Consider the following 25,995-nt stretch of genomic DNA (forward strand, 5'->3'; position numbering starts at 1 on the left):
TCGTCCATCCAGCCCTTTTGATTCGCTTTAATGATGACTACAGGTGGAAACTTTTCTTTAGGCAGCGTCTTCCTCTTGAAAATCACCCTAGGTGGCAGTTTATGTCCATTAGCATGGCAAGCTAGCACAATAGTAAAAGGCGACTTCGTTGTGCGTATGGTTACTGTACTGGTCCCCTTCTTCTCAACAGTGTGGTTCACCGGGATGTCAAAAGTGAGTGGCACCTCATCCATGTTGGTGATGTGGTTGTGCTGGATGTGTTTGTCGGCAATTTTTTTATTGCAGTAGGAACGGAAGATGGACAGTTTTTCCTTGTAATTCGCCGGACGTTGCTGCGCTACGGTAGTCCTTGCACGGACAGATGAAACGAAAGCACCAAGACGGACCTCCTCGAAAATGCTCAATTTTCATTTCTTCTGCAAGCTTCATTGCCCTCAGTCGAATGGTGTCTGTAGAGACGCTTCTCCAGGCGGTGCCTGATGAAAAATTGACTGTTTCAAAGAGTGCTGCTCGTTTTTCGTATGTGGGTAACAACATTAACTATGTATATATATTTCCGAATTGGTTCAACCGCCAACCGCCCGCATCTATTTAAAATCTATTTTTACCCGCCCGACCCGCGGTTTATCCGCGGACTTCGCGGTTGTGTCCGCAAACCGCGCATCTCTACTACAGATACATTATCTCAATAACAAAAAAATCAAAAGTATCAACATTTTGATTTGAGAGTCGATATTAGAGCGTAAAGATCTGGTATCGGCGGTATCGATATTTCAGTATTGATCCGCACATCACTAATGCACACACTAACCATTTGTCAATGAAGGTGTTTTTCAAAGCCGGGCTGTTGGGTCAGCTTGAAGAAATGAGAGATGATCGATTAGCGCTGATCATCACTGGAATCCAATCTCGGTCAAGAGGTCTTCTAGCCAGAATTGAGTTCCAGAAGATAGTCGAGCGGAGGTAAAGTCCAAAATGATTTTTCACGACTAAAAAAAAGTAATACCACCTGAATTATCCTTGTCAAGCCCGGATTCAAACCATGACCTTCTGTTGTCAACAGGGATGCCCTCCTTGTGATCCAGTGGAACATCCGTGCCTTCATGGGGGTCAAGAATTGGCCTTGGATGAAGATGTATTTCAAGATCAAACCCCTCCTCAAATCAGCAGAAACGGAAAAAGAAATGGCCAACATGAAGGACGAGTTCATGAAACTGAAAGAGGCTTACGCCAAATCAGAAGCCCGGAAGAAGGAACTGGAGGAAAAGATGGTGTCACTTCTCCAAGAGAAGAACGACCTGCAGCTCCAAGTTCAGGCTGTAGGTCTACTAATGGTTTGGTACTGACAACACAGAGCATGCCAACTCATCACAATGTGCATTTGATGGTGACAGGAGCAAGACAATCTGTGTGATGCTGAAGAACGATGTGAGGGCCTGATAAAAAACAAAATCCAACTGGAGGGAAAAACCAAAGAGTTGACTGAAAGACTGGAGGATGAGGAAGAGATGAATGCTGAACTGACGGCTAAGAAGAGAAAATTGGAGGACGAGTGCTCTGAGCTGAAGAAAGACATAGATGACTTGGAGTTAACCCTCGCAAAAGTGGAGAAGGAGAAGCATGCGACTGAAAACAAGGTACAATTTCATCTTATAATGTGTTGTATTTTCTGGACCGCTCCCGATTAGAAGGCGCATTAAAGGGCTCATATTATGATTTCTACATGTAAACACTTCCTTGTGGTCTACATAACATGTCATGGTGCTTCTTTGCTCAAAATGTTGCTTAGCTTATGTTTTTCAGACCATCTTCAAGCCGCTTTTTGGGCAGTCTTATTCACGTGCCTCCACTTCGACAGCGTCTTTTCCCTGTCATCTTTATTGTACTGGTAGTTTTTAGCGCTTCCATAGCGAGTCTACTGACGTAAGACTCTTGAACACAATTATCCCCTCATTTCCCCCCAAAAAATGGATTAACTCGCTGGAATAAAAAGACAATATAACATACATCCATAAACGTGGATGCATATGAAAAAGTGCAATAAATTCATCTGTACAGTAATCTATTTATTTATACCTGCACCTTATTGCTTTTTTATGCTGCGCTACCATGAGCTAATGCAACAAAGTTTCGTTCTTATCTGTACTGTAAGGTTCAAATTTGAATGACAATAAAAATGAAGTCTAAGTCTAATTGAATGCCCCACAACAAGAGGACAGAGAAAACAAAGGAGCTAATTGACACAATGGCGGGCACGAGCACATTTTCCGGATTTATGCAGATCCCACATACACATCAGCAGGTACGAATATGTAAGAAAAGTTGCTTTTGCATAATGTTGCGACTCAAAACGCCGGATAAAGCTATTTTGGGGTCTTTATACACACACCATAATAGATAGATAGATAGGTCTTTATTGTCATTGCACAAGTACAACAAAACTTTGTTATCTATCTATAATAATAGCGTATGTTGAAGCACAGTACGTCTGACTATGGTAGCCGTAATGCTCTGCGTTCCATCCAGCGGTGTGGCTTCGTAGTTTACCGAAGTCTTACTGAAACATTTTGACAAATTTTTGAGTAATGTTCTCTATTCTCAATAAAATGTCATAGTTTTGGTGTTGCTTGCTTACGGGTACTTATTGAACAGGCGTCAACCCGCAGTCCACACTTATCTCTTATGTGTGACTGCCATCTACTGCTCACACTTATCAGTGCACCTTGCACCAAATAAAATTGCTTCAAGGTCGGTAAGCATGACCAGAATGAATCCGTACATTAGCCACACCGGGCTATAAGATGCATTGTCGATTTTGGAGGAAAAAAAAGGATTCTAAGTGCGCCTTATAGTTCGAAACAATACTGTTATCGTTTTATCTCCAAACAACATTGACGCAAGAGCTAAAACTGGAAACTGCTGCACTGCTCGCAGGTGAAGAACCTGACGGAGGAAATGGCAGCTTTGGATGAAATCATTGCCAAGCTGACCAAGGAGAAGAAAGCCTTGCAAGAAGCTCATCAGCAAACCCTGGATGACCTTCAGAGCGAAGAAGACAAAGTCAACACTCTGACCAAGGCCAAGTCCAAACTGGAGCAGCAAGTGGATGACGTAAGGAATGATACATACACGATGCAAGGTCAACTGTGTTAACAATCAATGCCAACTAAAGCAGTCGTGTCTGGCCTCCAACAGCTGGAAGGGTCCCTCGAGCAAGAGAAGAAAGTGCGGATGGACCTTGAAAGAGCAAAGCGAAAGCTTGAAGGGGACCTTAAATTAGCTCAGGAGAGTATTATGGACCTGGAAAATGACAAGCAGCAACTCGAAGAGAGGCTGAAAAAGTAAGTGGTTTGGGCTTACCGCTCGATTTATCAACCTAATTTGTTTTTAAACAGGGTTTATAAATCAAAAAGTTTGTATAATGAAGCAGGTACACTAAGAAAACAATACTATTCAGTACTGTATATCAAACACACATAAGGAAGTGATGTCTCTATTAACAAGACAAAACAAGAAGAATCTGAACTGTCCTGTATGCACACACACCACAAGTCCCTCGCAAAAGACCAGAAATCACAAAAAACCTTCACTTTAACAACCATATTCTATGATTGTAAACATTTAAAAAAGCCAAATCCACTTTACTGTAACAATGGCAAAAGAGCCAAGAGGAGAGAAAGGAGCAGGGAGGTTGGCCGTATGAACAAGAAGTTGTATTTTTTCAATCAATCAATCAATCAAACTCATTCTCAATTTTCATACATAGAAGAAATGCAACAAAGTGCTTTACAGACTTAAAAACAATATCCCATTGTCTCACACACACACACACACACACACACACACACACACACACACACACACACACACACACACACACACGCACACACACACACACACACACACACACACACACACACACACACACACACACACACACACACACACACACACACACACACACGTAAGAACAAATGAATGCATGGCAGAGTACAGAGGAGCCAGGTGAGTAAACACCATCACAGGAGGTCATCAGACCCCTGGTGCAGACGGCTCCCTCTGAGAAACACTGGAATGTCAAAATAATAACAACTTTAACATTGTGGGAACCCTGAGTAGGAAGACAGGTAGACATATTGAGATAAAACTGTGATACAAGTCGGCTTTGGAAGCGTTTTCCAGGAAAGTCCGGTCTCATCACAACTAAAAAGTGGCTGTGGTGCGAAGCCCGCTTCGTCGCTCTCTTCAACACGAGCAAGCGCAAAATGGCTGCCAGCACACAGAGACATAAATCGAAAAGTTTGCATACAGAGGGGTTGGTAAATGGAGGCTCCACGGCACAGGTCTGGAATTACTGACCTAGTGGTTAACTCGTTGACCCCACAGTCAGGAGGAGGATTCTCTATGTAGAGTTTGGATCCCTGTGAATGTTTGTTTATGTGTCGCTTGCAAATGGCTGCCGATCAGTTCAGGGTGTAACCCGCCTTCAACCCAGAGACAGGATAGTCTCCTTCCGTGACCCGCACAGAACATGGATGCATGTCTGGACTGAGCACTTCCTGAGCCTTCCTCCGACCAATAAGCCTGAAGCTACTTTGCCACGCCCCTTTCGGAGCTCCAGACCAGATCCCCCCATTTGTACACTCCCTGATTGGCATTGATTTGTCTGTGTCTCCACAGGAAGGATTTTGAAATTAACCAGCTTTCTGCCAAAATAGAGGATGAGCAGACCATGAGTGCTCAACTCCAGAAAAAACTGAAGGAGTTGCAGGTAACATTTCATCCTTTTAAAAATATGGTGTCATATGATATATTTCATAAATGAAATACAAACATATGGTTTTGAAAGAACATGTTTATGAGCCTTTATTAATAACCAATACACTTTATTAGGTCACCGATCAAAATGCTATAAAACTCCTCTGTTGTTAGCCAGCCAGGTTTTCTTGACAATAGCAATACTTCTTCCTGTTTTGTTCTTTACAATTGTTCTGTATGATGAGAAAAGACGTAAACAGTGTTTAACCCTAGCCCTAACCCTGACCCAACTGATGCGAGCAAAATAATGGCTAACGTCCTTCCACAGTCCAAAGCTTCTTCAAAGTCAGTAATCTGTGGCAGCAAACAAGATAGGTTTATTACGAGTATGGATGAGAGCGGATAAACATGCTACGTTAGCCGTCGTAGGGGGATATGATAAGCCATGCTAACCGGCGCTAGCAGCTAAAACAGAGCTCGAAGCGATCGACACAAATGTTGATGATAACGACGCCAAGTACTATTCAATTAGTACTACAGTGATTAGATCAATATCCATATCACAAAATCTTTATTGTTATTGTTTACAAACTCTGCAAATAAGTCCCTGGACAAGGGAGGACTATCGGTGCAAAAAACCCAAAGGTTTTAAATCAGATCCAAAAGTAGGAAATAATTTCAATATTTAATTGATAATGTTTTTGTCTGATTGTAATTGTCATAAAAAATGGTATAATTGAATAATCTTGAACTTATTAAATATCAGTATTGGTATGACCAACCCTACTGGATTCAGATTTGTAGCATCACCCAAAACTAAAGTATTGAAAGAGAAGAGAGTGTACTACATTTGAACAGAAGTGTAGATAGTACCATGTTATAACTACAAAATAACCAGATATTAACAGTACATTAACAAGTAGATGATCAAATAATACAACATGAAATGACACAATATTACTGCATACAACAGTAATTAGGGGCCTTTGTAACCCCTTTTAAAATGGTGCCATGGTTACCAGATACCAAATAAAATACGGTAATGTTTAAAATAAAGATTTTAGACTATATGACCATTTCCTCGCTGCAGGATGTTTTGTTCTTCATAATTGTTCTGTATAAAAATGTTCACGTTATAGCATAAAATTGTTGGCCATGATCTTGAAAAAAATAATAACAAAAAAAGAAATACTATAACCCTTTAAAGCCGCAACCACTAATTAATTGACAGAAAATTGCAGTTATTTGAAACTGGTGTTTTATTGGTCCTTCTGAATTTTGAAATTGTTTTATTTATACTTTTTTTTTTTTTTTTTAAGGAAAATCTACTTTCATATACGATTTAAAATTGGTATCATATTTGACACAGTCGGTCACAACATATTATTTTTCTTACATTTGTATACCAAACCAAAACATAATGCGATGCACATAAATATCTATCATGTTATTTCCAAACATAAAAAGAACATCATCATCTTCCCCTAGCTTCTCCAGATCACTAGAACTCACATTCGTTATCATTTTGAAAGCATCTTCCATGTTGTAAATATCTTTAAAAAAACGCAGATAAAGTCAACATCATTGTGTATTTTTTTATGTGATTGATTTCTTTTCTCTCATACAAAATCAGAAGGCTATAATTTATCATCACAACTCACACCAAGTGATCCCCACAAAATAATTCAGCAAATTGGATATGTATATCTTACCTCAAAATATACCATATTGTGTAATGCAAACATTGTATTTTTAAATCGAAAGACTGTATGATGCTTGATTATTTATAATGAATAAAATGCAATAAAATGCCAATTGACTAATTCAGAGTTCCATTACCTAGATACCTGTTGTTTCAAATTTGATACACACATTTTAAAAACAGTTTTGCCATAACATATAATATACAATATTAAGTAATTTCACATTGCATCCACAGATTATTTGTTCATACTTATGTGTCAGTAAAAAACAACAACATTTTTTTTTTATCCCTTTCAAATTTGGCAAAGTTTCTCTTCAAAAATCAGGTGTCACTCGTTTCTTCTTTGTGTCAATCTTGTGGAATCATTCTGTTACGTCACTTACTGCCCTCCTGTGGATTATGTACTGTATTTATTGCATGCATCTGATCTGATACGTCAAGCTTTTTAGGAAAAAACTAATTACATTGATGATGTAGAGGGCTCCTAAACTGTGGTATCACTTATGATCCGTCTAGTGTTCTAGGGTTAAGAAAGTAGTAATCAAGTTCCATTGGCACAGGCCCGGATTGAGGAGCTGGAGGAAGAGCTTGAGGCAGAGCGAGCTGCTCGGGCCAAGGTGGAGAAGCAGAGAGCAGACCTGGCCAGAGAGCTGGAGGAGATCAGTGAGAGGCTGGAGGAGGCTGGTGGAGCAACATCTGCCCAGATTGAGATGAACAAGAAGAGGGAGGCCGAGTTTCAGAAACTGCGCAGAGACCTTGAAGAGGCCACTCTGCAGCATGAATCCACCGCCGCCACACTGAGAAAGAAACAAGCCGACAGTGTCGCTGACCTGGGGGAGCAGATCGACAACCTGCAGAGAGTCAAGCAGAAACTGGAAAAGGAGAAGAGCGAATTCAGGCTGGAACTGGACGACGTCGTTTCCAACATGGAACACGTTGTCAAAGCTAAGGTAAGTTTTATAATATTGAGTCTGTAATTTACTCATCTGCAACATTTGTTTATACCAATTCTTTGGGAACATCAAACCTGTCAGACACAACGTAAATCGGTAGTCCGGAATCTCCTAATGTGGTGGATTTATCATAGGTCCTGCTGATCAACCTAGCTGCGGTATCTTTTAAAATCGCGGGACCCCAGTGTTGGGGGCCATATGGTTTGTATGCTAACTTTTACACACCGTGTGAATCAAGTTGGAGGAACATCAGCAAAAACGCTCAACCAAACCAATTTTAGAAAAATATCACAGCCACTTAAATGGATATATGTAAAATCAAGCAACCAGTCTGAGACCAGCATAAAATAATTTGTAATATAATTTTATAAAATAAAACACAAACATTTAGCATTTAGTTTGTCTTCCGCTGAACTTCACCACACAATCAACCTTTTCCAGAAGTAAAAAGATCACATCTACAGTAACCATCATTTAATTTGACAGCAACATAACAGATGTAGAGACAATATTATATAGTTTTATATTCTAAAAATAAAAATAACAACATTTTTGTTGCTCATATTTTTTTTCTGGCCCCAAACTGAGCCGCCCCTCCCCATAGAAACTTAGTCTGGAGATCCATCGGTGTTCATGTTCTGTCTACACTGTACAATGTCTTCCTGCTCTCGAACAGGTTTCTTTATGTCAAGCCCAGAGTTTAATGTTCACTATTAACAAAGTCAAGATACCTCAGTAGTGATGTTTTATATTGTTTTAGTTGCTCCCAACCAACAGTTACATATTTCAATAGAATTTGCTGTATTTTTTTTTCGAGAACAATTTGGAGAAAATGTGCAGGTCACTGGAAGATCAGATGAATGAATATAGAACAAAGGCAGAAGAAGGACAACGTACCATCAATGACTTTGCCATGCACAAAGCAAAACTCCAAACTGAGAATGGTATTTTAAGAATACAAAAACAATTTGTCGCTTCACAGAAATCAACACCTAAATGAATCTTCTCTGAAAATTAGGTGAACTTTCGAGGCAACTGGAGGAGAAGGATTCCCTAGTGTCTCAACTAACTCGAGGAAAACAGTCCAACACTCAACAAATTGAAGACCTGAAACGACAACTGGAAGAGGAGGTCAAGGTAAGACGTATCCTTGTGGTGAAAATTTGGTATTGCAACATCATGAAGCATATCAAATGTATTTTCTTAGGCCAAGAACGCCTTAGCCCATGCTGTACAGTCTTCTCGCCATGACTGTGACCTCCTCAGAGAGCAGTATGAGGAGGAGCAGGAGGCCAAGGCTGAACTGCAGCGTGGCATGTCCAAGGCCAACTCTGAGGTGGCTCAGTGGAGAACTAAGTATGAAACTGATGCCATCCAGAGGACTGAAGAGTTGGAGGAGGCTAAGTATGTCAAATCACTTCAAATAAATGACACACCTTGTACTGTAAACTAAAGACTGTCGATGACAATGTAGGAAGAAGCTGGCTCAGCGTCTGCAGGATGCCGAGGAGGCCGTGGAAGCAGTGAATGCTAAATGCTCCTCTCTGGAGAAGACCAAACACAGACTGCAGAATGAGATTGAAGACCTCATGGTGGATGTGGAGCGGTCAAACGCCGCTGCTGCTGCCCTGGACAAGAAGCAAAGAAACTTTGACAAGGCAAGGTTTAAACAAATTTCTGCCAACAAGTGTTGTTGAAAGTAATTCCAACATTTGATTGCACTGACTCTCTATTGTCAGGTCCTGGCAGAGTGGAAACAAAAGTATGAGGAGTCTCAAACAGAGTTGGAAAGCTCTCAAAGGGAGGCAAGGTCTCTGAGCACAGAGCTCTTCAAACTGAAGAACTCCTATGAGGAATCTATTGAGCATCTGGAGACTATGAAGAGAGAAAACAAGAACTTACAAGGTCAGTCAGTTTGAATTCTTTTTTTTTTTTTAAATGTATTTGGAAAACATTTAATATGAATAATAAATATTTGATTTCTATGCAAAGAGGAAATATCGGATCTCACTGAACAAATCAGTGAGGGTGCAAAGAGTATCCATGAGCTTGAGAAGATTCGAAAGCAGCTGGAGCAGGAGAAGTCCGACATCCAAACAGCTCTGGAAGAGGCAGAGGTATGTTGTCTAATGCAGAACATACAACTCTCCTTGCTTTAAATAGCTCAATCTAAAGATGTATGTCGTTGACCCTTGGAGCAGAGCCGCCTATAGAGAGAGTATGGATACTCGGTTTCAGACAAGATGCCCTGTAGTCACGTGACAGGCTTTTGACCATTTATTTAAGGGATCATCTGGCCATACTCTCTCTGATTGGTCAAAAGCCCCTCCCGTGACTACAGGGCGCCATGTTTTAGACCAACTCTGAAACACAGTTGTCCATACTCTCTTTATGAACAGCTCTGCCCTGGACTAGATGCCACTACAAAGTATTGTTTTTATTTCTTTAGGCCTCTCTGGAGCATGAAGAAGGAAAGATTCTCAGAGTCCAGCTTGAGTTCAGTCAGGTGAAGGCCGACATTGAGCGCAAGCTGGCTGAGAAAGATGAAGAGATTGAACAAGCGAAGAGAAACCAACAAAGAGTTGTGGACAACCTTCAGAGCTCACTTGAGGCTGAGACCCGAAGCAGGAACGAGGCACTCCGTTTGAAGAAGAAGATGGAGGGAGACCTCAATGAGATGGAGATTCAACTAAGTCAGGCCAACAGACAGGCAGCTGAAGCTCAGAAACAACTCAAATCTGTTCATGCACACCTGAAGGTATGAGTTAGGTGAAATAAAACTAAATAGTACACCATATGCTGCAAACAATTTTCACAAAAACATTTCACCTTCAAGGATTCTCAAATCCAACTTGATGAGTCTCTTCGTGCCAACGATGATCTTAAAGAGAACATCGCCATTGTGGAGAGACGTAACAACCTCATTCAGGCCGAGCTGGAAGAACTGAGGGCTGCTCTTGAGCAAACTGAGAGAAGTCGCAAACTTGCTGAGCAAGAGTTGCTGGATGTTAGCGAGAGGGTGCAGCTACTGCACTCACAGGTGAAATCCAGTAATTCCTAACCCAAATGTATCTCAGGTCTTTTTCTTTTTGGTGAACTGAACCTGAAACACACACCTATTCTTTTAATCAGAACACCAGCCTGTTAAACCAAAAGAAGAAACTGGAGGCTGATTCATCTCAACTTCAGAGCGAAGTAGAAGATGCAGTCCAGGAGTGCAGGAATGCCGAAGAGAAGGCCAAGAAGGCCATCACTGATGCTGCCATGATGGCAGAGGAGCTGAAGAAAGAACAGGACACCAGTTCTCACCTGGAGCGTATGAAGAAGAACATGGAGCAAACCATCAAAGACCTGCAGCACCGTCTGGATGAAGCCGAGCAAATTGCCATGAAGGGAGGAAAGAAGCAGGTGCAGAAACTCGAGGCCAGGGTAAGAGTCACAACTTTTAGAACATTGTTTGTAAAAAACAATACATATGGAACCATAAACACAAACACAAATACAGACCATATTACAAATAGAACATTAAAATCCTGAAACCCTGCATCCTCCTGTCCTTCACACAGATCAGAGAACTTGAGGGTGAAGTAGAAGTTGAGCAGAGAAAGTCTAGCGATGCTGTGAAGGGCATGCGAAAGTATGAGAGGCGCATTAAAGAGCTAACTTACCAGGTAAGATTAGAATCATAAGTGCATGAATAATTTCCGTATAAGATGACAAACATTTGACATTCCTTTGTCTTCAGACTGAAGAGGATCGTAAGAACCTTGCCCGTCTGCAAGATCTGGTGGATAAGCTGCAGTTGAAAGTCAAATCATACAAGAGGACTGCTGAGGAAGCTGTAAGCACAGCTGTGTATAAAAATGTGCAGTCTAACTGTAGAACTGATGTTTATGGATGCATCATGTCAATGATATCCAGCAAGTAGACATGCACATAAGCATTCATAACATAATGTTCTACCAATTGGATTCCTGTGACCTCTTGGTTGACTATTGACTGTTAGTAACACAATGATGACAATGTTTCGATAGGAAGAACAAGCCAACAGCAACCTTGTCAAGTCCCGTAAGATTCAGCATGAACTGGACGAGGCTGAGGAAAGAGCTGACATCGCAGAGTCTCAGGTCAACAAGTTACGGGCCAAGAGTCGTGATGTAGGGTCCAAGGTCAGTCCTTGAAGTTCTCTATGTTCTTGAATGATTAGCTTGAGTTATTGCAAACTGTTTATGACCTTTTTTTTTTTTTTGCACCATGACTAGAGAAAGTTGTTAGGATTGTGTCAAATATGTAAATGCTCTGCTATTATTTCAAGGGAAATGATCTGATTTACTCACATTGCCCACAAGATGGCAGCTAATATGTAGCATTCAGAGACTGCCTGGTGTTTAAGATTCATTTGAAAGCACTTTGTGGTGCCATGCTTCCTTTAACTCATGCCGTCTCGCAGCCAAGTTGAAGAGGCTGGCGGGCCGCACTTGGCCGCCGGACCGCAGTTTGGACACCACAGATACAACCCATAAAGGCATCCATTCATCCATTTTATATCCTGTTCCGGGTCATGGGTGAAGTGAATCTAACTTTTAGTGAGCGAGACAACGTTGGGGCTACACGGTTAATCAAATTTGAATCCCGATTTTGGATGATTGTACCACAGAGCAAGTTCCGGCATATCAAATCGCACTTTTCACAGTCTGCGGCGGCATGAACAGTGTGAATTCCAGGAAAACCGAGAATTTGGGGAAAGTGAAAATATGTTTTGCGTTCGACATATCGGTAGAGTAGTGTGGGTTGAAGGTTGAAAGGTCAGAATCGGGTAAAAAATGGCAAAACATTTTGAGAATTTAGGTCATTGTATAATTATGAATACGTCCAATCATTTCAATGGGAAATTCCTGGAAATTTCGGGAAAGCCAGATATTTTTGTAAATATTGATACGAGCACAATTGTCCCAGAAGATATTAATGGGTCAGTGTTGGAATTTTTCATTTAAGTTGAAAAATGGCGACATAGTAACAGTTTGAAATGACAAGGGGTATTTCGGAATTTCTGGAAAACCGGCAATTTGTATGAAAAAAATAAATGCAATTTGTTGTCCTGACTAAAACAAATGTTTTCAAAGTGGAATGGTTGGAATAGTTTTAAAAATGTGGACTTTAAAACATTTCCAGGAAGAGGTGTAAATAGAGCTTTGGAAAACAGGGGAATCTGGAAATTTCTAGGAGGTTTTTGAACTTGGAAATTAGTAGTGTGATTGTCCAAGGTGAGTGAAGTGTATGGCTGGTGGAACGGTTCCAATTGGGTGAAAAATGTGGGAATTTTGCAAGTTCGAAAAATGGCCCATTCATTTTCAACAGAAAAATGTCCAGGAAAATCGGGAATGCTGGGTAATTCCGGATATTTTTTTTCAAACATTTTGATGCAGCTCACGTTTTCTGGTCGAGCCAAACGTTTGGATACTCAAACAGTTCTGTTCGGATGAAAACTGTGGACTGTGGACTACTAATAAATAATAATGAATACAAATAAATAATAATAAAAAATAATAAAAATGAATAAATAGAATATGTTTTGGTGTACAATCTTACATGTGTGAATGCCTTGTCGAACTCACACTCTTATTAAAAATAACCCTTTTGCCCGTGATGGTGCACGACGATGACTTGACTCAAAGGGAGCAACTCTAAACGCTTGGACGAGTAAATTGTTTTTACAAAATGTCTGCAGTAAATCACAACGTCGGACTATATGAAGAACAGTCCTACCAGTATTCTCAACAAAAAAGTGTAAGTCAATTCCACAACTAATATTTTATTTTCATTCTCTTAACAAAGAAAGGGCAGGATGAAGAATGAAGACCCTGGAACACATCTGAGTTACCTGTGATCTCCTTTACCTGATGGTGATTCTCCCATTGGGCTATCAAGTCAAATAAAATCATCTGCAGTTTAAATGTCCTTCTTTTTTTTCCAATCATGCCTCGTGTGCTTGGGTTAGGGCTAGAGGGTTAGGGTTGGGGTTAGGGCATACTTGCCAACCCTCCCGGATTTTCCGGGAGACTCCCGAAATTCAGCGCCTCTCCCGAAAACCTCCCGGGACAAATTTTCTCCCGAAAATCTCCCGAAATTCAGGCGGAGCTGGAGGCCACGCCCCCTCCAGCTCCATGCGGACCTGAGTCCGCTTTCCCATAATATAAAGAACGTCTACAGTAAAGCAGTCCGTCTGCCGTAAACAGCAATGTTGTGACACTCTTAAACAGGACAATACTGCCATCTAGTGCATTTGATGAAAGCACTTTTGTGCGTGCCACACAGAAATGCATAATCAGAGAGGGTGTTCAGCATGGTTAGAAAGATAGTGACAGAGAATAGAACAAGGATGGACAATTCAACCCTTAACTCAACAATGAGTAGATGAGTGTTATGTGTGTGTATATGTGTAAATAAATGAACACTGGAATTCAAGTATTTCTTTTATTTATATATATATATATATATATATATATATATATATATATATATATATATATATATATATATATATATATATATATATATATATATATATATATATATATATATATATATATATATATATATATATATATATATAGCTAGAATTCACTGAAAGTCAATTATTTCTTATATATATATAAATATATATACATATTTATATATATATATAAATATATATATATATATTTATATACATATATATATATATATATATATATATTTATATATATATATATATATATATATATATATATACACACACATATATATATATATATATATATATATATATATATATATATATATATATATATATATCCATCCATCCATCCATCCATTTTCTACCGCTTATTCCCTTTGGGGTCGCGGGGATATATATATATATATATATATATATATATATATATATATATATATATATATATATATATATATATATATATATATATATATATATGAAATACTTGACTTGGTGAATTCTAGCTGTAAATATACTCCTCCCCTCTTAACCACGCCCCCAACCACGCCCCCGCCCCAACCACGCCCCCCGCACCCACCCCCCGAAATTGGAGGTCTCAAGGTTGGCAAGTATGGGTTAGGGTTAGGGTTAGGGGTAGGGCTAGAGAAGCCAAAGAATAAGGTAAGGAAAATAGTTAGGGTCAGGCACAAGGTTGGTGGGGGGATAGAAGGAAAATAAAGAAAATAAGTAAATGGGGGATGGGCACGGTCCATCGACAATCCGACGGGCTCACATTCACACCTCATTGAGGCCTCCCGGATGCCTCGTGCCCAGCCTGGTGATCCAAAGGAGCTCCGCCCTATGGCGTTGGGCGATGCTCCATTTGGGATCAGTTTCAACGACTGTTGCCCGGACGGAAGACCACCCGTGTCGGACAAGGTGGTGATCAGAGGAAACAATGTTTGTCCCAGGGAGAGGCCTCTTCTGGTCCAAGAAGATCCTCACCTGTCGCCTGAGGAAGGACCTGGAATAGCCCCTCCTCTTCAGGGCAGAAAAGAGGGTCCTCAAGGCCTCCAAAAAGTCCTCCCGCCTGGTGCAGATCCTATGAAACCTTAAAAGTTGTGATTTCACCAACCCAGCAAAAGTGTGCTTGGGGTGGAAGCTGCTTTTGTAAAGGAGCGCATGGGTGTCGGTCTCCTCAAAGAACACCCTGATGTCTAAATGATGCGTGTTGGCAAAGGCTGGACCCTTAAGATTGAAGATTGTTTATTGTCATATGCACAGTTAAAACAGACAGTTTGCCGTACAATGAAAATCTTACTTTGCTAGTCCACCCTTCAACAAGTCACACGGTACTTAGCTCAAATAAAAATAAAAGGAAATGTTATATACAAGGCACAGTAAGTAACAATACATTATTGTACATATACATATACATACGTACATATACAATCGGGCGGAAGGCAGCGTACACCCTGGACAAGTCGCCACCTCATCGCAAGGCCAACACAGATAGACAGACAACATTCACACTCACATTCACACACTAGGGACCATTTAGTGTTGCCAATCAACCTATCCCCAGGTGCATGTCTTTGGAGGTGGGAGGGGCCTATCCCCAGGTGCATGTCTTTGGAGGTGGGAGGGGCCTATCCCCAGGTGCATGTCTTTGGAGGTGGGAGGGCCTATCCCTAGGTGCATGTCTTTGGAGGTGGGAGGGGCCTATCCCCAGGTGCATGTCTTTGGAGGTGGGAGGGGCCTATCCCTAGGTGCATGTCTTTGGAGGTGGGAGGGGCCTATCCCCAGGTGCATATCTTTGGAGGTGGGAGGAAGCCGGAGTACCCGGAGGGAACCCACGCAGTCACGGGGAGAACATGCAAACTCCACACAGAAAGATCCCGAGCCTGGGATTCAACTCACGACTACCGTATTTTCCGCACTATAAGGCGCACCTAAAAACCACAAATTTTCTCAAAAGCTGACAGTGCGCCTTATAACCCGGTGCGCTTTATATATGGATAAATATTAAGATTCATTTTCATAAAGTTTAGGTCTCGCAACTACGGTAAACAGCCGCCATCTTTTTTCCCCGTAGAAGAAGCGCGCGGTGCATGCTGGGATATGTGACGTTTCATTTCCATTTGTGTGTTTATGTAAAGACCCCAAAATGGCTCCTATTAAGTGTGTTGTCTGTCTAATTATAAATAATGCAGACGAGGCGTGTTAACTGAGTTCTCAACGTTTACTCACAGCGTGCTCATAACCACATTCTAACTGCCAGCATACAACGCTTCTCAGGGCTACCGCGCATGCTCGTAACTATCGTTGCATGCTGGGTAGTGTAGTTGTTATATTTGCTAGCTCATAACATCACATTGAGACACGCTTACGCGCTTAATTCAATACTCGCCGTCATTCCGGGTGGATTGACAAAAGACCTCCAGCCGCTAGATATTGGTGTCAACAGGGCATTCGAAGCTAGACTGCTAACTGCGTGGGAACAATGGATGACAGAAGGCGAACACACCTTCACTAAGACGAGGAGGCAGCGCCAGACGACGCCAACATCTGCCAGTGGATCGTAAATTTGCCCAACTTTTCACTTCGGACACCGAAGACGAAGGATTTACGAATGAAGAATAACTTCAGAAAGTGAGCGCTATGTTTATTTTGTGTGTTGTGACATTAACGTTCGAGCAACATTATGTTGCTATTGCTCTGCACTATTTTGAATTTTACTATGTTTGTGATTGCACATTTGCGTACATTTTGGGAGTGAACAGAGTTGTTAGAACGCTGGTTTTTAATATATTATTAAAGTTTGACTGACCTATCTGACTGTTTTTTTGACATTCCCTTTAGCGCAGCGTAGGCGCGGCTTATAGTCCGGGGCGGCTTATTGGTGGACAAAGTTATGAAATATGCCATTCATTGAAGGTGCGGCTAATAATCCGGTGCGCCTTATAGTGCGGAAAATACGGTACTCAGGACCTTCGTATTGTGAGGCAGATGCACTAACCCCTCTTCCACCGTGTATGCATATATAAATATACACACACATATACTGTATGTGTGCGTGTGTGTGTGTATACTGTATGTGTATATATTTATATACATATGTGTATATATATACATATATGTTTATATATATATACACGTATATATGTATATATATACATATATATGTATACACATACATATATATATACAAATATATGTATATATATAGGCATACATACACACATATATATATATATATATATATATATATATATATATATATTTCATATATACATATACACACACACACACACACACATATATATATATATATATATATACATATATATATATATATACATATATGTATACATATATAAATATACACACATATGTGTGTGTGTATATATGTATATATTTATATACATATGTGTATATATACATATATGTTTTTATATATATATATATATATATATATATATATACGTATATGTCCGTCTTCTATTTTTATATGTTTGTTCTATCAAAACCAAAGTTGTCCAGTCAGCGCTTTTGTCTCTGAAATAAAATATGTTTCTAACTGTTTTTAGGGTTTACAAATTTAAAAAAGTATTCTTTTTTTTTCTTACACCAACAAAAATAACTTTTTTTCTTTGTTTTCATTGACAAATAACAAACAAGGTGGATTTTTTGTTGTTGCTTTTTCTTTGCATTTTCACCGCAGGACAAGAACTCCCAAGATGAAGATTGAAGAAAAAACACATTTAAATGGTAATACTAGTAATAATAGTAGTAATGCTATGCTAATGGGGAAAGTAATAGCGTGGCTCGGGTGGTGGAGCAACTCAAGGGTTCCATGTTCGATCCCCGCTTCTGCCATCCGAGTCTCTGCCGATGTGTCCTTGGGCAAGGCACCTGCTTTCCCTTCACTGTTTAACAGTAATCATAGTAATAAGTACTTAAAGGTAGAAAAAGACTACTGTGTACAATAAAAACAATGTAATACTTACATATGCATGTTGAGAATAATACATGAATAAGTGCTTCATTTCAAAGAATAAATAACAATAAAAGTAATAAATAACAGAATGTGTGACCATTAAATATCTGAATGTAAATAAATGTTGATATTATGAAGTAAAAAGAGAATGTTATCACTAAATGTATGTTTAATTTACATTTTGTACTTTAATGTTACCTAACAAATACGTGAATATACTGCAATTTAATAAAGAGTGTTATTTTTAGCAAGGTACTTGTGTTGTACCCATGTCATACTTGCCAACCTTGACACCTCCAATTTCGGAAGGTGGGGGTGGGGGGTGGGGTTGGGGGCGTGATTAAGAGGGGAGGAGTATATTTACAGCTAGAATTCACCAAGTCAAGTATTTCATATATATATATATATATATATATATATATATATATATATATATATATATATATATATATATATATATATATATATATATATATTTATTTATATATATATATATATATATATATATATATATATATATATATATATATATATATATATATATATATATATATATATATATATATACATATATATATATAGATGTGTCAGAAGTGCTACTGACACTTTGGTTATGTTTGCTTTGCCTGTGTTTGAAATCACTTCCTGTCCTGGTGCTCTTGTTTTATCACTGTTTCCTGTTTGCGCTCCTTCTTTTACGGCACCTTTACTCTCTGCTCCGTGTCCTGTCAGCACACCTGTTGCTCGTTTAATTAGTTCTATTTAGTTCCACCTGCGTCCCTCCTTTAGCGCTTCATCATTATTCTTTTTTGACTGATGTGGATTGGACGTGTTTTGTTCACAGTGAGTAAAACTGTGGTCTTTTTCACCTGCTTTCTATTGTTTGTGTTGATGCTTTCTGTCTGTGCTTTGCTGGCTTCTATTGTGTTTGTGTTGCTGTGACACTTTGACCCGCACTGCACATGCACATGAACATGTTAGGAACACAACATGAAGAAACAACACCCATTTAGTCAGTGACAAACATGCACATGTTAGGAACACAACATGAAGAAACAACACACATTTAGTCAGTGACAAACATGCACATGTCAGGAACACAACATGAAGAAACAACACACATTTAGTCAGTGACAAACATGCACATGTTAGGAACACAACATGAAGAAACAACACACATTTAGTCAGTGACAAACATGCACATGTTAGGAACACAACATGAAGAAACAACACACATTTAGTCAGTGACAAACATGCACATGCTAGGAACACAACATGAAGAAACAACACACATTTAGTCAGTGACAAACATGCACATGTCAGGAACACAACATGAAGAAACAACACGCATTTAGTCAGTGACAAACATGCACATGTTAGGAACACAACATGAAGAAACAACACGCATTTAGTCAGTGACAAACATGCACATGTTAGGAACACAACATGAAGAAACAACACACATTTAGTCAGTGACAAACATGCACATGTCAGGAACACAACATGAAGAAACAACACACATTTAGTCAGTGACAAACATGCACATGTTAGGAACACAACATGAAGAAACAACACACATGTAGTCAGTGACAAACATGCACATGTTAGGAATACAACATGAAGAAACAACACACATTTAGTCAGTGACAAACATGCACATGTTAGGAACACAACATGAAGAAACAACACACATTTAGTCAGTGACAAACATGCACATGTTAGGAACACAACATGAAGAAACAACACACATTTAGTCAGTGACAAACATGCACATGTTAGGAACACAACATGAAGAAACAACACACATTTAGTCAGTGACAAACATACAACATGAAGAAACAACACACATTTAGTCAGTGACAAACAAAGAGATGACAAGCTGTCACTCACCTGGCTGAGAGTCAAGGTGGGGCTGAGTGTTTGATACAGGTGAACACACCTGCCCTCACTGATTAGGCCCAACTATGGTTGTCAAAAGCTGAGTGTTAGGACATTTCAAATTCTGATCCCCAAGCTCAAAAGTACTATGTGAATACTTTTACACTTGTGATGCTTTATTTAAGGTGGATTTACAAAAAGTTGTCCGGTCTCCATGCATCACCAAACATCTGCAGAGATGTTGGTGCTGGGTTTCTTCTTGTTGTTGTTCACCTTTGACACTTTGGGGTTTAAGGGTTAGGGTTAGGGGGAGGGGCAGGGGGAGTGCACTGTCCGTCTGCAAGGCGCCGCCTACGCCAAACGCAGGACCCCCCCGGTTTATCGCTCAATGTGGTGGCCAACACCCTCAAAATAAATTATTGTGGCTGTCCAATGACGCGTTTCAGTCCCCTAGACCAGTGTTTTTCAACCTTTTTTGAGCCAAGGCACATTTTTTGCGTTGAAAAAATGCGGAGGCACACCACCAGCAGAAATCATTAAAAAACGAAACTCAGTTGACAGTAAAAAGTCGTTGTCGCAATTGTTGGATATGACTTTAAATCATAACCAACTATGCATTACTGTAGCTCTTGTCTCAAAGTAGGTGTACTGTCACCACCTGTCACATCACACCCTGACTTATTTGGACTTTTTTGCAGTTTTCCTGTGTGTAGTGTTTTACTTCTTGTCATGCGCTCCTATTTTGGTGGCTTTTTCTCTTATTTTTGGTATTTTCCTGTAGCAGTTTCATGTCTTCCTTTGAGCGATATTTCCCGCATCTATTTTGTTTTAGCAATCAAGAATATTTCAGTTGTTTTTATCCTTCTTTGTGGGGGCATTGTTGATTGTCATGTCATGTTCGGACGTACATTGTCTTTGCTCCACAGTAAGTCTTTGCTGTCGTCCAGCATCCTGTTTTTGTTTACTTTGTAGCCAGTTCAGTTTTAGTTTCGTTCTGCATAGCCTTCCCTAATCTTCAATGCCTTTTCTTAGGGGCACTCACCTTTTGTTTATTTTTGGTTTAAGCATTAGATATCTTTTTACCTGCACACTGCCTGCCGCTGTTTCCCACATCTACAAAGCAATTAGCTACCTGCTGCCACCTACTGATATGGAAGAGTATTACACGGTTACTCTGCTGAATCCTGGACAGCACCGACACTCAACAACAACACATCATTTGCAGACTATAATTACTGCTTTGCAAAAAATATTTTTAACCCATATAGGTGAAATTAGATAATCTCCCACGGCACACCAGACTGTATCTCACGGCACACTAGTGTGCCGCGGCACAGTGGTTGAAAAACACTGCCCTAGACCTCATCAGGTTGGCTTTCAACTCATTAATCTTCCCTTTTTGTCTTCACAGCAGGATGCCCTTATCAGCAGCTGGAGAGGGAATGAGCCTTCTGGCAGGAGGAGGTTTTATAGATGAGTGCTGCAGGGGGTTAGGGTTAGGTTTTTTGGGATTGAGATAGAGAGAGAGAGAGAGAGAGGGGAAGGAATGTGTACGGTCCATCAACCCTCCGTCAAGGTCGGCCCCCGCCAGACGCAGAAGTCCCCGGAGGAGGCCCGCCAGATAACACCCACAAAGTCAGACATTTTGCACCCCATTTAGACATCCCCCCAATGTATGGGGATTGTGTGGTAGGCCTGTCCATCTTTGGAACCAGCGTGTCAGCCCTTCAGTGGGGGAGTTCCATATCACCGCACCGACCTCTGTGGCTGGCTGGACAACGATGGGCGTGAGCGAGCTGTAGTCAGGAGGCTCGATGCGTTCAGCACTCGGTCGTCTCAGGTCGCCTGCAGGTGGGAGGGGGTTCACCACAAGTCGCACTCTGTGCCTGGGGTCCGATGCTCCATGGTCTCCGGTCATTCACGGGCCGTCTGCATTCTCGCCTTCGTCTGCCGTCTTGCGTCACAGGAGCAGAGCAGGTAGCTTCTGTGTGTGTGCCAGATCGCTATAGAGCCATCAGGACAGCCGGCGCCAAGCAGGTAGGAGGAGGGAACTGGCCGCCAATCTCCACCATGGCCTGAGGTCTCTGGGATGAAGAGAAGGGCGTCGTTGTCATCGTTCGGTCCTGGTGGAACCGCTCGCTCGTTGTGGCCTTTGGGTGTCACCACCAGCGAGGCTATTTGGCTCTCCGCCAGTTGTAGGGTGTCAAAGGTCATCTTTGTGCCAAACTTTTGTCTGGCCCAGTTAGAAGCAATAAAAAAGGAGGACCTCCAATTACAGGAGTCAGCTTGTCCTTCACAAATTTTAATGATTTTAAATAATGCTTCTTTAAAATGTCCATTGTAGCATCTGCCCAATTTTTGGCCTTAAAAGCAATCAAAGTCTGTGTGTCGGCATTGTTTAATGCAGGCCTGATCCTATTGGCCAGTGCATTTGCCATTTTGAAGATGGTTTGTGGCTGTTCATGCTTATTAATGTTTTCCAGATGATGCAATACTGTAATGATGTTTTGCATACATTTAATTTGGAGGCCGAAATTGTTGTCTCCGTTCTGGATGTTATTGCCTGCTAATTCGCCGTGGCGTGACTCAGAGTTGAGGCCACGCCCATCTTCATCGACGCTAGCAGTTAGCCAAAATGGCAGCACCGCATGGCTTGTGCTAATGCTACTAGCTATCAACAAAGGGGCTTGCTTTTTCAAAAACATTATATAAAATATAAAGCAGGCAATAGAACCGGAGGTAGTTTGTCAATGTGTCAATGGACAGATAAAAAGGAAAAGTGAAAAATCCAAATTTCGAAAAAATAGTACTATTTGCATATATCAACTGTGACAAATCCTTGCAACGTTTCGGTATATTGTTCCTTCATCAGGCGAGATATGTCACAGAAAATAGTATAAAAGAAAGTTCAAGAAGCTTACTCAAGAGTCGGGAGGTTGCTTTCGTCGATCGCTTGGGGGTAGGGTTAGGGTTAGGTGTAAAAGTAGGGTTAGGGGGAGGGGATAGGCACTGTCCTTCGACAATCTGCTTAGTGACACCCCACCAGACGCACACCCCCCTAAGGACCCCGAATGAACACCGCCGAGTATGGTGTCCAACACGTAATCAAATCTTCATCATGCGACATGTTTCGGTCTACATGACCTCATCAGGCATGAAATTTGAAAAATTGGCGTCATTACTTCTCACGAGCAAAATGTCCCCTCATCTGCCGGAGGCAAAATGAGCCACAGATGCAACAAGAGGTTTTATAGAAGAGCTCGCAGGGGGCTCCCTGCTGCAATCAGTCGGTCTTCTTGAGTGTTTGCAGGTGGCATCTGCTCACAGCTGCAATAATTAATCACTCCACAGACATAAGAAAATTATCTGGTTACATAATCACTCCAAAAAGATAAAGGGTTAAGGTTAGGGTTAGGTTTGTGGGTAGGTTTTAGGTATGGAGAAAGGAATGGTTAGGGTTAGGGAAGAGGGGGCGTGGGGATATGGGAAAAATAAAGAAGGGAAGTAAAAAGGGAATGTGCAGTGTCCATCAACAATCCAACGGGCTCACACCTCATTTAGGCCCCCCGGATGTCTGGTGCCCAATTTGGTGATCCAAAGGAGCTCCGCCCGGTGGCGTTGGGCGAGGCTCCATTTGGGATCCGTCTCTACGACAGTCGCTCGGACGGAAGACCACCCGTGTCGGACAAAATGTTGAACCAGGTGAGTGTTGGTATTTTTTTGCCTAACGATGTACTTGTGTTGGGCGAATCTCCTAGCTAAGGTATTGCCCGTCTCGCCCACGTACATATCGCCACATCGTTGGCACCGAATCACGTACACACAGTGTGTCGGCCGCCACGGCACAACGGCTGGAAAACCTTGCGGTTGTGGGGGTTCACCAACCATGGTGAGTGGCGGACAAGGGTGTCCCTCCTAGTGGAGGGCGGGTCTCTCAATGAGCTGACCCTGGCCCTGACCAACAGATCATTCAAGTTGGGGTTCTTACGGTAGGCCGGCACCACATAGAGCCCCGGCAGCCTCCCGCTACTCTCCACAAAGGTCCGGAAGTGGTCTTTGACCTTCCTAGCGACCCGCACGGCCGAGGGAGAGTAGGTGGTGATCAGAGGAATCATGTCTGTCCCAGGGGGAGGCTCCTTCGGGTCCAAGAAGACCCTCAACTGCCGTCTGAGGAAGGACCTGGAATAGTCCCTCCCCCTCAGGGCAGAAAAGAGGGTCCTCGAGGCCACCAGGAAGTCCTCCCGTCTGGTGCAGACACGATGAAACCTCAACAATTGTGATTTCACCAACCCCGCAAAGGTATGCTTGGGGTGGAAGCTGCTCTTGAAGAGGAGCGCATGGGTGTCTGTCTCCTTGAAGAACACCCTGATGTCCAAGTGTTGCGTGTTGACAAAGTCGGGACCCTTGAATGTCGTGGTATGCAAAAAGTCGACAGATGTGCTGCTCGTGGTCGACTTAATGGTGATATTTTTATTGTGAGTGTTAAGCGTGTTTAAGAACACGCTGAACTCCTCACTGGAATGGGTCCAGACCCCCCAGATGTCATCCAGGTACGTTTTGGGCAGGCGACCAAGGCAGAGGTCTCCCACTCTGCCATAAAAATGTTGGCATACGCCGGTGCAAATGTCTTGTCCATAGCAGTGCCCTTAATTTGGAGGTAGAAACGACCGTCAAACTCAAAGTCGTTTCTCCTCAAATTAATTTCGAGGAGCTGCAAGAGCTCCTTTTCGGGCCTGCTGACGTCACGGTACCTGAGGAAGACATTTTTGACAGCCTGAATACCCTCATCGATGTCGATGTTTGTGTACAGGCTGTCCATGTCGATGGTGAACAAAATGGCATCTGGGGGAATGCAAACATTCTTGATTTTATCAATAAAATCATAGGTATCCCTGAGGTAGCTGTCGTGCAGAACGGAAAGCGGCGTTAAAAAATGGTCGATTAACGCCGTTGTTCTGTACGTCTCGCTGCCGCAGTCAGACACAATGGGTCGGCCCGGAGGGATCTCGTGGGGCTTGCTCCATCTGTCTGGCTCCTTATGGATTTTAGGGAGCATGTAAAACCTGCGGGGGCGAGGATCCGGCTCACCCATGAGATACCTATGTTTAAAATTAATGAATTTTTTACGTAGAAGATTATCCAGAATCTTTTCTACCATGGGGATGGTTTGGGGATAAATTGGTTCCGGCAGTGGTTTATAATACGTCATATCACTCAACTGTCGAGAACCCTCCCATATATATTGCGATCTGTCAAAAATGACAACAGCACTCCCCTTGTCGGCTGGTTTGATCACAATAGGGACGGCGTGGCGCAGTGGAAGAGTGGCCGTGCGCGACCCGAGGGTCCCTGGTTCAATCCCCACCTAGTACCAACCTCGTCATGTCCGTTGTGTCCTGAGCAAGACACTTCACCCTTGCTCCTGATGGGTGCTGGTTAGCGCCTTGCATGGCAGCTCCCTCCATCAGTGTGTGAATGTGTGTGTGAATGGGTAAATGTGGAAGTAGTGTCAAAGCGCTTTGAGTACCTTGAAGGTAGAAAAGCGCTATACAAGTACAACCCATTTATAATATGTTTGTTTCTTTTTAGACTATAAAGGGCCTCCACTTCTCCGCGTGTCAAATTGGGAACGACCGCAGGTGCGCAACCCGAACCGAACATGGAAAGCCCATCAGACCGGACCATAGCCTGGAATTCCGGAGGCATAAGTCCAGGTGAGGGCTCCCAGCCGGAACAGGCTGTGAACGGTGTGGGTCTGAGAGAATCTTGCTTCTCATAATACACCTCAAGTTTGACACGTCTGTGGTAGCGCTGGAGGTCAAATTGAAGTTGATGATGCCAGTCGCTACTGAGATTAGTGGCAGGAATGAAGTTGAGGCCCTTATTGAGGAGGGAGATTTGTAAGGGGGTTGGCGTGAAATTATGGGCCAAATTTATCACGTTCCCGAGCGATCGGGATTATGGGGATGCCATTTTTAAAAAGTCAAGCCAGTGCTTGAGCATTAACTTGGCTGTGTCCCGCGTCCAGTGGACCAGGTCGGGTTGGGTCTCAAAGTCCTGGCTGTTGAGAGCCGGGATGTGAGCATAATTGTTCCCGATGATATTATTCAGCAGCCCGAGGTTGATTTTCTGCTCAACGGGCAGAGAGGCCGAATAGTTGATCAGGGGGATTAGCACTCGGGCCCGTGGGAAGGTGGCCGTGGCTACCCTGAGTGCCCCTTGGAGC

General features: G+C 41.8%; 1 pseudogene; it reads left to right on the plus strand.

Moving 5' to 3' along the window:
• LOC133582727 (uncharacterized) overlaps nucleotides 1-13,364 on the plus strand; it is a 73,591-nt pseudogene extending 60,227 nt beyond the window's left edge.
• The last annotated feature ends 12,631 nt before the right edge of the window (nucleotides 13,365-25,995 follow it).

Source organism: Nerophis lumbriciformis, linkage group LG03 (assembly GCF_033978685.3).
Source record: "Nerophis lumbriciformis linkage group LG03, RoL_Nlum_v2.1, whole genome shotgun sequence".
Taxonomy (NCBI): Eukaryota; Metazoa; Chordata; class Actinopteri; order Syngnathiformes; family Syngnathidae; genus Nerophis; species Nerophis lumbriciformis.